General features: G+C 44.6%; 1 non-coding gene across 1 annotated transcript; it reads left to right on the forward strand.

Annotated features, from left to right (window-relative positions):
- The first annotated feature begins 10,953 nt into the window (after positions 1-10,953).
- Positions 10,954-11,027, forward strand: Trnat-ugu (transfer RNA threonine (anticodon UGU)). The gene has a single exon. It is a non-coding gene; the product is annotated as a tRNA-Thr (tRNA).
- The last annotated feature ends 1,252 nt before the right edge of the window (positions 11,028-12,279 follow it).

Raw genomic sequence — 12,279 nt, forward strand, 5'->3', positions numbered from 1 at the left:
CGGAAAAGCATCATCCACACAATTCCGAAGACGGCAAGAGCTGACAAGTGCGAGAATTATCGCACAATCAGCTTAACAGCTCATGCATCGAAGCTGCTTACAAGAATAATGTACAGAAGAATGGAAAAGAAAATTGAGAATGTGCTAGGTGACGATCAGTTTCGCTTTAGGAAAAGTAAAGGGACGAGAGAGGCAATTCTGACGTTACAGCTAATAATGGAAGCAAGGCTAAAGAAAAATCAAGACACTTTCATAGGATTTGTCCACCTGCAAAAAGCGTTCGACAATATAAAATGGTGCAAGCTGTTCGAGTATCTGAAAAAAGTAGGGGTAAGCTATAGGGAGGGACGGGTCAGCTACAATATGTACAACAACCAAGAGGGAATAATAAGAGTGGACGATCAAGAACGAAGTGCTCGTATTAAGAAGAGTGTAAGACAAGGCTGTAGCCTTTCGCCCCTAATCTTCAATCTGTACATCGAGGACGCAATGATGGAAATGAAAGAAAGGTTCAGGAGTGGAATTAAAATACAAGATGGAAGGATATCAATGATACGATTCGCTGATGACATTGCTATCCTGAGTGAAAGTGAAGAAGAATTAAATGATCTGCTGAACGGAATGAACAGTCTAATGGGTACACAGTATGGTTTGAGAGTAAATCGGAGAAAGACGGAGGTAATGGGAGGTAGTAGAAATGAGAACAGCGAGAAACGTAACATCAGGATTGATGGTCACGAAGTCAATGAAGTTAAGGAATTCTGCTACCTAGGCAGTAAAATAACCAATGACGGACGGAGCAAGGAGGACATCAAAAGCAGACTCGCTATGGCAAAAAAGGCATTTCTGGCCAAGAGAAGTCTACTAATGACAAATACCGGCCTTAATTTGAGGAAGAAATTTCTGAGTATGTAGTCTGGAGTACAGCATTGTATGGTAGTGAAACATGGACTGTGGGAAAACCGGAACAGAAGAGAATCGAAGCATTTGAGATGTTGTGCTATAGACGAATGTTGAAAATTAGGTGGACTGATAAGGTATGGAATGAGGAGGTTCTACGCAGAATCGAAGAGGAAAGGAATATGTGGAAAACTATGATAAGGTGAAGGGACAGGATGATAGGACATCTGTTAAGACATGGGGGAATGACTTCCATGGTACTAGAGGGAGCTGGAGAGGGCAAAAACTGTAGAGGAAGACAGAGATTGGAATACGTCAAGCAAATAATTGAGGACGTAGGTTGGAAGTGCTACTCTGAGTTGAAGAGGTTAGCACAGGAAAGGAATTCGTGGCGGGCCGCATCAAATAAGTCAGTAGACTGATGACAAAAAAAAGATACATGTGCTCAGTAAATGTTTAAATAGCTGACTCTGTAGAATGGTACTTTCGAAATCCAAACTGTAACTGGCTAAGTATCCAATTACTATACAGATTGTAACAACCAGTGATCCAATACCGTCTCAGTTGCACAAAATGTTGTAAGAAGTGATGTTGGATGGTAGCAATTGACATCTGTTGGTTCACCCTTTTCGTAGAGTGTCCTTTCTGAGAGAATACCATGAGTTAACGATGCATCAGACAGGTTACTAAAAACACTACATTTTATAGGGTGACAAAATTTTAGTCTCTAATTGGTGATATTGTACACCACATATGGACCTTCACTTTTGACGGTCATGGTTCTTTTCCCTATTTCACTTGAGTTTCTGAGATTACTGTTTAAATTACTGTTTTGCTTTCTGTTCTCAAACATTTTATCAATCGTAAGGCACGTTTTTTCTAATGTTTTGACATATATTTGTAGCTTAGCTTTAATGATGTGTAGCCTGTAGTCAACCCAAGCAAATACCAGTACTCCAGCAACTACTGAGCAGTGTTGCTGCATGGTGGTAGGAGTCACCATGGGCCTGGGCGTAGCTACGCTGGTGGAGTACTGGTTATTCTTTGAGTTTTCCTCTGTCTCTTAACACATACTGATGAACAAGATGTTTCGGACTACTCTACTTTCGGACCGCTACATCGAATGGATACGTAAAATTCTGCTTTAAAAATCATATTGCACACAACATGAAAAAACCGACACACACTGTCAGCACCGGGTGTCAGCTGAAAGATGTCAGATGCAGTATTTGTTTGGGACGACTCCAACTAAACACTACAAAAGCGAAATTTGTAAATATCTGCCGAAACACAACAGAAAGCGCGCCTGACGACGCTTAGGAGAGAAACCCTAAATATATAAATTTTCATCTGTACTACACTACTGGCCTTTAAAATTGCTACATCACGAAAATGACGTGCTACAGACGCGAAATTTAACCGACAAGAAGAAGATGCTATGATATGCAAATTATTAGCTTTTCAGACCATTCACACAGTGTTGGCGCTGGTGGCGAACCCTACAACGCGCTGAAATAAGGAAATTTTCTAATTGGTTCCTCATACAAACAGCAGGCGACCGACGTTGCCTGGTGAAACGTTGTTGTGATGCCTCGTGTATGGAGGAGAAATGCGTACCATCACGTTCCCGACTTTGATAAAGGTCTGATCGTAGCCTATCGCGATTGCAGTTTATCGTATCGCGACATGCTGCTCGCGTTTGTCGAGATCCAATGACTGTTAGCAGAATATGGAATTGGTGGGTTCAGGAGGATAATACGGAGCGCCGTGCTGGATCCCAACGGCCTCGTATCACTAGCAGTCGAGATGACAGGCATCTTATCCGCATGACTGTAACGGATCGTGCAGCCACGTCTTGATCCGTGAGTCAACAGACGGGAACCTTTGCAAGACAACAACCATCTGCACGAACAGTTCGACGACGTTTGCAGCAGCATGGACTATCAGCCCGGAGACCATGGCTGCGGTTACCCTTGACGCTGCATCACAGACAGGAGCGCCTGTGACGGTGTACTCAACGACGAACCTGGGTGCACGAATGGCAGAACGTCATTTTTTCGGATGAATCCAGGTTCTGTTTACAGCATCATGATGGTCGCATATGTGTTTGGCGACATCGCGGTGAACGCACACTGGAAGCGTGTATTCGTCATCGCCATACTGGCGTATCACCCGGTGTGATGGTATGGGGTGCCATTGGTTACACGTCTCGGTCACCTGTTGTTCGCATTGACGGCACTTTGAACAGTGGACGTTACATTTCAGATGTGTTACGACCCGTGGCTCTACCCTTCATTCTATCCCAGCGAAACCCTACATTTCAGTATGATAATGCACGACCGCATTTTGCAGGTCCTGCACGGGCCTTTCTGGATACAGAAAATGTTCGGCTGCTGCCCTGGCCAGCAAGTTCTCCAGATCTCTCACCTATTGAAAATCTCTGGTCAATGGTGGCCGGGCAACTGGCTCGTCTCAATTCGCCGGTCACTACTCTTGATGAACTGTGGTATCGTGTTGAAGCTGCATGGGCAGCTGTACCTGTACACGCCATCCTAGCTCTGTTTGACTCAATGCCCAGGCGTATAAAGGCCGTTATTAGGGCCAGAGGTGGTTGTTCTGGGTACTGATTTCTCAGGATCTATGCACCCAAATTGCGTGAAAACGTAATCACATGTCAGTTCTAGTATAATATATTCCTCCAATGAATACCTGTTTAACATCTGCATTTCTTCTTGGTGTAGCAATTTTAATTTCCAGTGGTGTAACATCTGTGTAAACACCCTGCGTAACATGCGTAATATCTAAGTTACCCGGGTTTGGAAGTCTAACTACAATTCTTTTCGTCATTTACTTTCGTTATTAGTAAATATATGAAGCCAGATGTTGTTTCCAGTACGTCAGCACAACCTTTCCTGCACTTGTGTGGATGGCCTTTGCTTTTTTGATGGTGGTGCCCTTAGATGCTCCCACTGTAGACATTGCTGTTTTGATTCCTGTTCCAGCCACCATTTGGCCATGAACACATACTCTCCCGAGCATAGCGCTGCAGATGAGCAAGACAGTGGGCTATTCCTCATGCTTCCTGATGTGGGTGAAGATTCTGTGGCACCCACTGGCCACACACTTTTCGCATGTGCAGTTCTTCCTTCATGATATTGTGAACACTTTGGACGCGCAATCCTACCAAGGCGGCTATAGCTTTCACTGTCACTCGGCGGCCCTGTGTAATGAGTGCACCCACCAGCTGGACGATGTCTTCGGTAATGCAGAGTGGTGCTCCAGACCGTGCATCATCGGCTAACGACACCCGTCCTTACCTGAAGCTCTTGTGGCACGCCTTGACCGTTGCAAGGGACATGTAGTGTTTGCCTCACACTTGCGACATTCGTCGATGAGAGTCCGTTCCTACTACTCCTTACGCTGTTAGAAAACGAACAACGCCTCTTGACTCTTCTGTTGACGCCACCATGTCATTGTTTGCAATGCGACTGGCAGCGTTGGACGATTGATGCATGCTGCTGCTAGCTCTGTATAGTCACGTGACGTGCACGCGTGTCCCCTAGCGACGGGAAGGGAACCATACCTTGTTACATTTGCCACGATATTACCCCCCCCCCCCCCTGTCGACGGTCTGCGCATCCCAGACTCCAGCTCGTTTCTTTTTGAACGTCCCTTACAAGTCACGAGTGTGTTTGCGCCGATGCAAGTAGAGTCATTTGCAATGTTCGTGTCTTTCACACACCACCACCTAGAGTGCAGTGCATTATGCAAGACGATCATGTGTAATGCGCGTTCCTTTGTACAAAATAATGTCTACAGGAACTAAATCATACTAGTATAAGATGAGCAAATGTAATTCTCATTGCTTTGACAGAATAATAACAACTAAGTTATCCTTACAGGGGGCCACTGTGCACAAGGACACTTCCAACTCAGTGAAGTGAAATAATTAGAAATACTACAGGTTACATTGATTTTTAAAGAGTCGTCTAGTCAGCATAAGTTATAGGTCAAGATGTAGGATATTGAAATTTAAGTCAAAACCGAGATTGACAGCTATTTGTCTGCTCTGTTCATTGACTTGAATCACAATGAGATGAACAGAGAGCAAAATTCAAAAATGGTTCAAATGGTTCTGAGCACTATGGGACTTACCTACTGAGGTCATCAGTCCCCTACAACTTAGAACTACTTAAACCTAACTAACCTAAGGACATCACACACATCCATGCCCGAGGCAGGATTCGAACCTGCGACCGTAGCGGTCACGCGGTTCCAAACAGACGCGCTTAGAACCGCACGGCCACACCGGCCGGCTGAGCAAAATTCCCTTAGACCAAATAAGATTACCAAATGACGCCAAAACAATAGGAAGTGCCAAAACCTGTTGAAGACCGTATGGAACTAGTAGAGGGGATTTGCTTAATTAGTCAGCTCGAGTAATCAACGGCAGTTTTACAACAAGAGGCCAAAAATATAATGAACATGAGTGACAGAAGTTGCGTGACAAAATAAGCAAGTAATGAGCTGCGCAGAATATGGATCGCGACAGTAGCTGGCTGCTTACATTCGCTTAAGCAGCTAGAGTGCGCCCACCAGCGTCGAAACGGTGGCCAGAGACGGTGTCGACCCCTAGACGACCCAGAGCAAGTTCCCCAAATCTCCAAGGAGCGTTCAGTAAGTAATACATCACATCTCTTTTTTTTTTCGGCCAACTTCAGTTGAAAAATTTTGGAATTTATTGTGGACGTCGTGGAGTATCCCCGCTTCGGTTTCTATAGTTGCGTGAAGTTCCTATAGGTGGCGACACTATATGTAGCCTTCAAAATGGCGTCTGTAACGGTTGTGCATTCCAAGCAGAAATGGTAGTCGAGTTTATTTTGGAAGGAAACCAGAGCTTCGCACATACTCATAGACACTTGCAGAATGTCTACGAAGACCTGGCAGTGAACAAACACACGGCGAGCCGTCGGGCAAGCCGTCTGTCACCTTCACAGCGAAGTCACTCTATCTCGCGGTGGTTGACGGACCACAGTCAAACACCTCGCTGCTCAACGGGGCGTCTCTGTTAAGGGTGCTGACACACCAGGTGAGGTACTCAAGGGTATGTTCTTAATCATTCACCTTACAGCCCAAATCTCGCCCCTTCAGACTTCAGTCTCCTTGGTCCAATGAATGATGGACTCCACGGGAAGCAATACGTGGGTGATGGGATTTTTCATGCAGCAGGACGCTGGCTCCGATATCGACCAGTAGAGTGGTACCATCTGGGCGTAAGGGCCCTCGTAGTAAAATGGTATAAGGCTACCTCAATTAACGGAAATTTTGTCGAAAAATAGGACTTCGTAGTCAAAAGAGAGTAGAATCAGATAGTGTAATGGCATCGTGAATAAAACCAACCTGTTTTTAGAATAAAAGGTGTTGCATTACTTATTTAATGCTCCTTGTAAGTTCAGCGCCCTTAGCTCTGTACACTCTAAAAATTCCGCATCTAAGGGATGCCGTTGCCAATGTGACGTACGAGGTTGTTGCTAAATCCATGGAAACGCGAAGAAAAGCACATATATCTCCCCCCCTTTTTCGTACAAGAAGCACATTTTTGAAGACCAAGTTCGCACTCAGCTGGAGCAGTGCGTTCGTGATTGGTCAACAGGACACACCAGAGATCTGTACCGCAATACTGCCACCTGAACCATATTTCTAGACCGTACACAACAGTCTCTACCACGCTGACGCGATGGCGCTGCAGAGGTTGCCTTTTGAAACCGAGAAGAAAAAAAAAAACAATGTCCTTCCTAATTGTTCTGTGGGAGGAATACGAGGTTCTGGCTTTCAGTAGCTACATATCAGGAAAGGTTTCACGTTCTTCACGCTAGCGATTCATGCCAAAGCTCAGCTTCCTCTCCTTCCCAAGTTTGAGCGACAGTTTTTCTGCTGACAAGGGCGGATATAGGGACGCTTCCGGCGGAAAACCACCCGCCGTGGAGGGCGCGGAGGCGCTTTCTCAGACACTCTGCTCCAGCTCACTAGACAACTCAGAAGTATCCACAGTAAATGAAATAATAATGAATAGCGATGTGTGGCAGTAAGGTCAAACGAGTTTTCTCAGCGTGAATTAGGATGAACAGCGTGATTGTTTCCGTGACTAAGGTTGTTTTTCTTCTTCAAGCTTGTACACTGTCTCTGATTACAACTTCAAAGGGGTATAAACTCATGTTTTCAATCGTCCCTTCTTTCCTCCTACTATTATGCACGTTCGGTGTTCAAATAAAGTACGTGTTCCAAACGTTAGAGCCCACATAGTACCCAATAGCCCCCCTCTCCGCTACTTTTTTAGAAACTTCCAGTCACATTCGTCAGGTGGCAAGACCTACATATTCAAAAGTGACAAAAGGAAGCACAGGGCCATGTTTTATGTTATTTAGTTAGAAACGTAAATCTTTGGTTTTGAAGGCTTCCCCTAGGCTACTAAGATAAGTTTTTGCTAAACTCTGGAGTAATTAATTTTTGTGGGTGCTTTATGGACTGGTGATCATTTTGAAGAATACTTACAGTAGTTTTGGAACCTTCATTTTAAGATTGGCGTGTTAGAAATGGTAGAGACATGTGGGGAAAGGACGAAAAGTTTTGTGTAGACCAATAAAGCCCTCCTGGCCCCTCAGTCCGGAACTGCGCGACTGCTACGGTCGCAGGTTCGAATCCTGCCTCGGGCTTGGGTGTGTGTGATGTCCTTAGGTTAGTTAGGTTTAAGTAGTTCTAAGTTCTAGGGGACTGATGCCCACAGATGTTAAGTCCCATAGTGCTCAGAGCCATTTGAACCAACCCTCCTGGCCCCCTCAGGGTCAGAGTGCCTTTATAGGGCTCTCACGTTTCTTTTTTTCCCTCCCATCTTCCATTAACTGAATTTTTATGTATTTTATTCGTTCCCCATGATTATTGTACGTATTTTTCCCAATGAAGCTCAAATGCTTCATATGGCTCAGAGCACTATCGGACTTAACATCTGAGGTCATCAGTCCCCTAGAATTTAGAACTACTTAAACCTAACTAACCTAAGGACATCACACACATCCATGTCCGAGACAGGATTCGAACCTGCGACCGTAGCGGTCGCGCGGTTCCAGATGAAGCGCCTAGAACCGCTCGGCCACACCTGCCGCCTCCCGATGAAGCTGATCCAGCTTACGGAGTGATAGCCAATGAACCAATCTCTCGAAATCGATGTGAAATGTCTCCTGAAACAAAATAGTAGGTGCCCCTTTCTCATCTGGAGGAAGATTCTTCAACAAAACCGTAAGGAAGAAGAGTCACGCCCAGAGGAGGAACTCTTTGAGCTACCTCAGGATGAAAGTAACCCGAAGTTTATCACAAAGTCGACATTAAGACAACAGAAGACAACGTCAAAAACTTAGGGGAAAACCTCTCAAGCACTCCCCAGCATCTCAAAACTTAATGCGAATTTGTATTGCTTTACTGGACTGTGAACTTGGTAGAAGAAGTGAGTCGGGTCTCTCTGTGAACTTTATGTTCTTGAGCCGTGTGACATTATCGACTAAAGAGAAACTACTGAGAACCGTTATTTTGTGAGCCTACTAAGAAATCTTATAGCCTAAGTCTGATTTCAAGAATCTGAATTTTTCTTGTTGCTTTTCATTTAATACATAGTAACCTTTTTCTGACATTTTATTCAGCGTTTTAGTGTCTCCAACCCGTCCTTTCGTAGACATGGCCATATTTGGGGTACATGTATTGGACATACTCAGTAATCCAAGAAGACCATTCTTTACGTTTTGGAAATTTCAGTTTAGAGCATACTTGCACTGTATTCAATGACCAGATTTTTTTATATTGGTGTCTCTAGAGCTATTCTAAAGGCATGCAGAGTTTCTAATTAATCGGCTGGGTAGCGATGAAAAATCGTCCTACATTAAGTAGGCCTACTTGGTTAGGTTTCCCCACAGCTGATTATTCGGGTTCTATGAAATGAGCGTGCCTAGGCAGAAACTAGGAGCGCTTCTCTAGGAGACAGGGGTGCCGTGCTGCGCCCATTGCCTATCGAGCGACGCCATTGCCTCTGACTGCCGGTGCTGCTGGATGCCAGCCAGCCCGCCCTAGCGCCGCCACGGCTGCTTCCGGCGGCAGACAATGGCCGCAGCTGCCAGCACTGGCTGATGCAATTCCTTCCTCTTGCGGGGCCCTCCAGGTCACGACGGCACTACAGAATTACCTTTTGCCTGCTCGCTTTTTCAGCTGCAGACAGCAGACGCGTGACGGAACTCAGGCACTCTCTTTCCCGACTTCAACATTTAATTCTGTGCTACGATATTGGTCCTGCGGAAAAGGTCCCGAGTTCGAGTCTTGGTCGGGCACACAGTTTTAATCTGCCACGAAGTTTCATATCAGCGCACACTCCGCTGCAGAGTGAAAATCTCATTCTGGAAACATCCCCCATGCTGTGGCTAAGCCATGTCTCCGCAGTATCCTTTCTTTCAGGAGTGCTAGTTCTGCAAGGTTCGCAGGAGAGCTTCTGTAAAGTTTGGAAGGTAGGAGACGAGATACTGGCAGAAGTAAAGCTGTGAGGACCGGGCGTGAGTCGTGCTTCGGTAGTTCAGATGGTAGAGCACTTGCCCGCGAAAGGCAGAGGTCCCAAGTTCGAGTCTCGGTCGGGCACACAGTTTTTAACTGCCAGGAAGTTTCATATCAGCGCACACTCCGCTGCAGAGTGAAAATCTCATTCTGATAACATGAATAGTTCTTTAGAGCAGAACGGATCTCTGTATATGTTTCCGCAGCTGTATGTATAGGCCGTAACAAAAAATATATTAACAAAATGTTCAAATGTGTGTGAAATCTTATGGGACTTAACTGCTAAGGTCATCAGTCCCTAATCTTACACACTAACTTAACCTAAATTATCCTAAGGACAAAGACACACACCCATGCCCGAGGGAGGACTCGAACGTACGCCGGGACCATCCGCACAATCCATGACTGCAGCGCCTTAGACCGCTAGGCTAATCCCGCGCGGCTATATTAACATATGTCGAGGTGTTGTACTGAGTGTCTTGAGGAACACATTGTGGGCGAGTACTCATATCTATATACGCCATCCATCGATATTACAGAGCGCAGCAAAAGTTACTTTGCATGCCCTGTAGCGTTTGTCGACAGGCTTGGACGAAATTAACGAACGATGTAACGCCCGTTGCCAGGACTTTACACTTAAGGCCAGGCGACGTACAAGGTGTTAAGAGACAGTAGAGGGTAGACCTATATCGAGATTAGTCTGAATAGCTGATAAACGGTTCATTATGCGTAATTGTGGTATTCATAACAGTATGAATACCACAATTACGCTTAATGAACCGTTTATCAGCTATTCAGACTGCAACGAGCGATGTACGCAGTTATTTGCGACGTTTAACAACAGTAGAAGTAAATAAAGATTAGAATTATATTAATACCTTCAGCTGCTAACGGGCTTTGATATAAATCAACGGGGACAGGTGAAAATGTGTGCCCCGACCGGGACTCGAACCTGGAATCTCCTGCTTACGTGACAGACGCTTTATCCATCTTTTCTTTATTTATTTATTAATTTCTTTTATAATCTCATTTTATTCGATTTTGTGAGCTGCAATTGCAGGGTGCCGGCGTCGTAATACACCCGTTTAAGTTCGTCGTTGATCGGTTAACTCAGTTTATTTTTATTACAGAGGGCAGCTAACCCTCTGACCGAACACGCTGAGCTACCGTGCCGGCATATGGATATGGTGTCTGTTCTTTCGGACACTAAGAAACATGTCCGAAAGAACAGACACCGTATCTATATAAGTATATAGTTCTGGCAACGCCAGCCATGACCTCCTTCTTCTGTGCGGTTGCACACATATTCCCCGAAGTCTTACGGGACTTGGTAAGAATGTCTTCCACGAGTAATGAGTGTGTTGGGGTGGGACACTACGAATGTAGTGTGTGGACATAAAAGGTGAGAATGTGGGTCCCACGGGAAGCGTGCGCGAGATAGTCCCTGCTGTGGCGCTATCCTCTGTGGCCTCGGTGGCTCCGATGGACAGAGTGTCTGCCATGTAAGCAGGAGATCCCGGGTTCGAGTCCCGGTCGGGGCGCACATTTTCACCTGTCCCCGTTGATATATATCAACACCCGTTAGAAGCTGAAGGTATTTATGTAATTCTAATTTCGTTCTAGGCGGCTGCAGGTCATCAATGGTGTCTGTTCTTTCGGACATGTCCGAAACAACAGACACCATATCCTTATAAGTATACGGTAGAAGTAGGAAATTTGTTTGTAATCTTGGTGCGAGGTGTGTGGATAGGGAGGTGGTGAGGTTGCAACATAATCTAAAATGACTGTCGTATGCCTAATACAAGATTCGCTATAAAATCCTGGCCACTGAAACTTGAATGTTTTACGAGATGATGTGCAAGAAGATAATGGACAATTTAACTGAAGTCACAATTTAACGGGAGGAAACGTGGCGGAACAGTACCTATTCCTCGGACAGCTGTCATTTCTATAGATCTCGATTTTAAGTCGAAAAAACTTTTATTTCTAGATAAGTTTGTGATCTCCGTCCCTATTGGTTAGTTGTAGGGCAGTTTCTTTAGTTGCTGTAGATTGATTTGAGATCGCCACAATTCTCGAACGAGAAAACATATGTTGATGCTCAAGAATGAGTTTACTCAAAATCTATCTATTTTTGCACCAGTAGAGAAAACTAAATATATTTACCTAACCAATTTTTGTACATCATTGGCATTAACGTTAATTTTGAAACGATATTAATTTTATAATTTGTATAATTTATTTACAATTTTAAAAACATGTCTAGTGACATAGACTTTGATTAATACTAAAGACAGATTTCGTTTCATATGGTATCCAGTATGAGATTACGACTAATAACTAAGCATGCAATGTCAGCTTATCAGCTAGCTTTCAGTATAACGTTGTTGGGTGTGTGTCCCCTTCATCTTGTCGATGTAGAAACCATTTTTTCGGTCCCTGTTGAAAATGGAGTTCGCAAGATGACGTACTTATCATTTTTACTGATAGGCCACCCTCATGAAAGACACGTGGATTCATGAGCGATACGCTGAAATCTTCAATAACATAACGACGTGGTCACATATGCGGAGAAACTGTAATGAAGAAACTACATCCTGCCAAAAAATTGGTATCACCGAACTAACCGGGTTAAATTGTTATACAACTAACATTTATTAGGCAAGTCTTAGCTTTGAAAAATATCCTGCACTTTCTTCGTCAGATAAGCAAACGTCTCGTTAAGAACAGGTCGTAAATGTATTTTGAAGCAAATCTGGTGTACCTAGGGGGCATAGATTATGTCAGCGTCGA

Source organism: Schistocerca cancellata, chromosome 5 (assembly GCF_023864275.1).
Source record: "Schistocerca cancellata isolate TAMUIC-IGC-003103 chromosome 5, iqSchCanc2.1, whole genome shotgun sequence".
Lineage (NCBI taxonomy): Eukaryota > Metazoa > Arthropoda > Insecta > Orthoptera > Acrididae > Schistocerca > Schistocerca cancellata.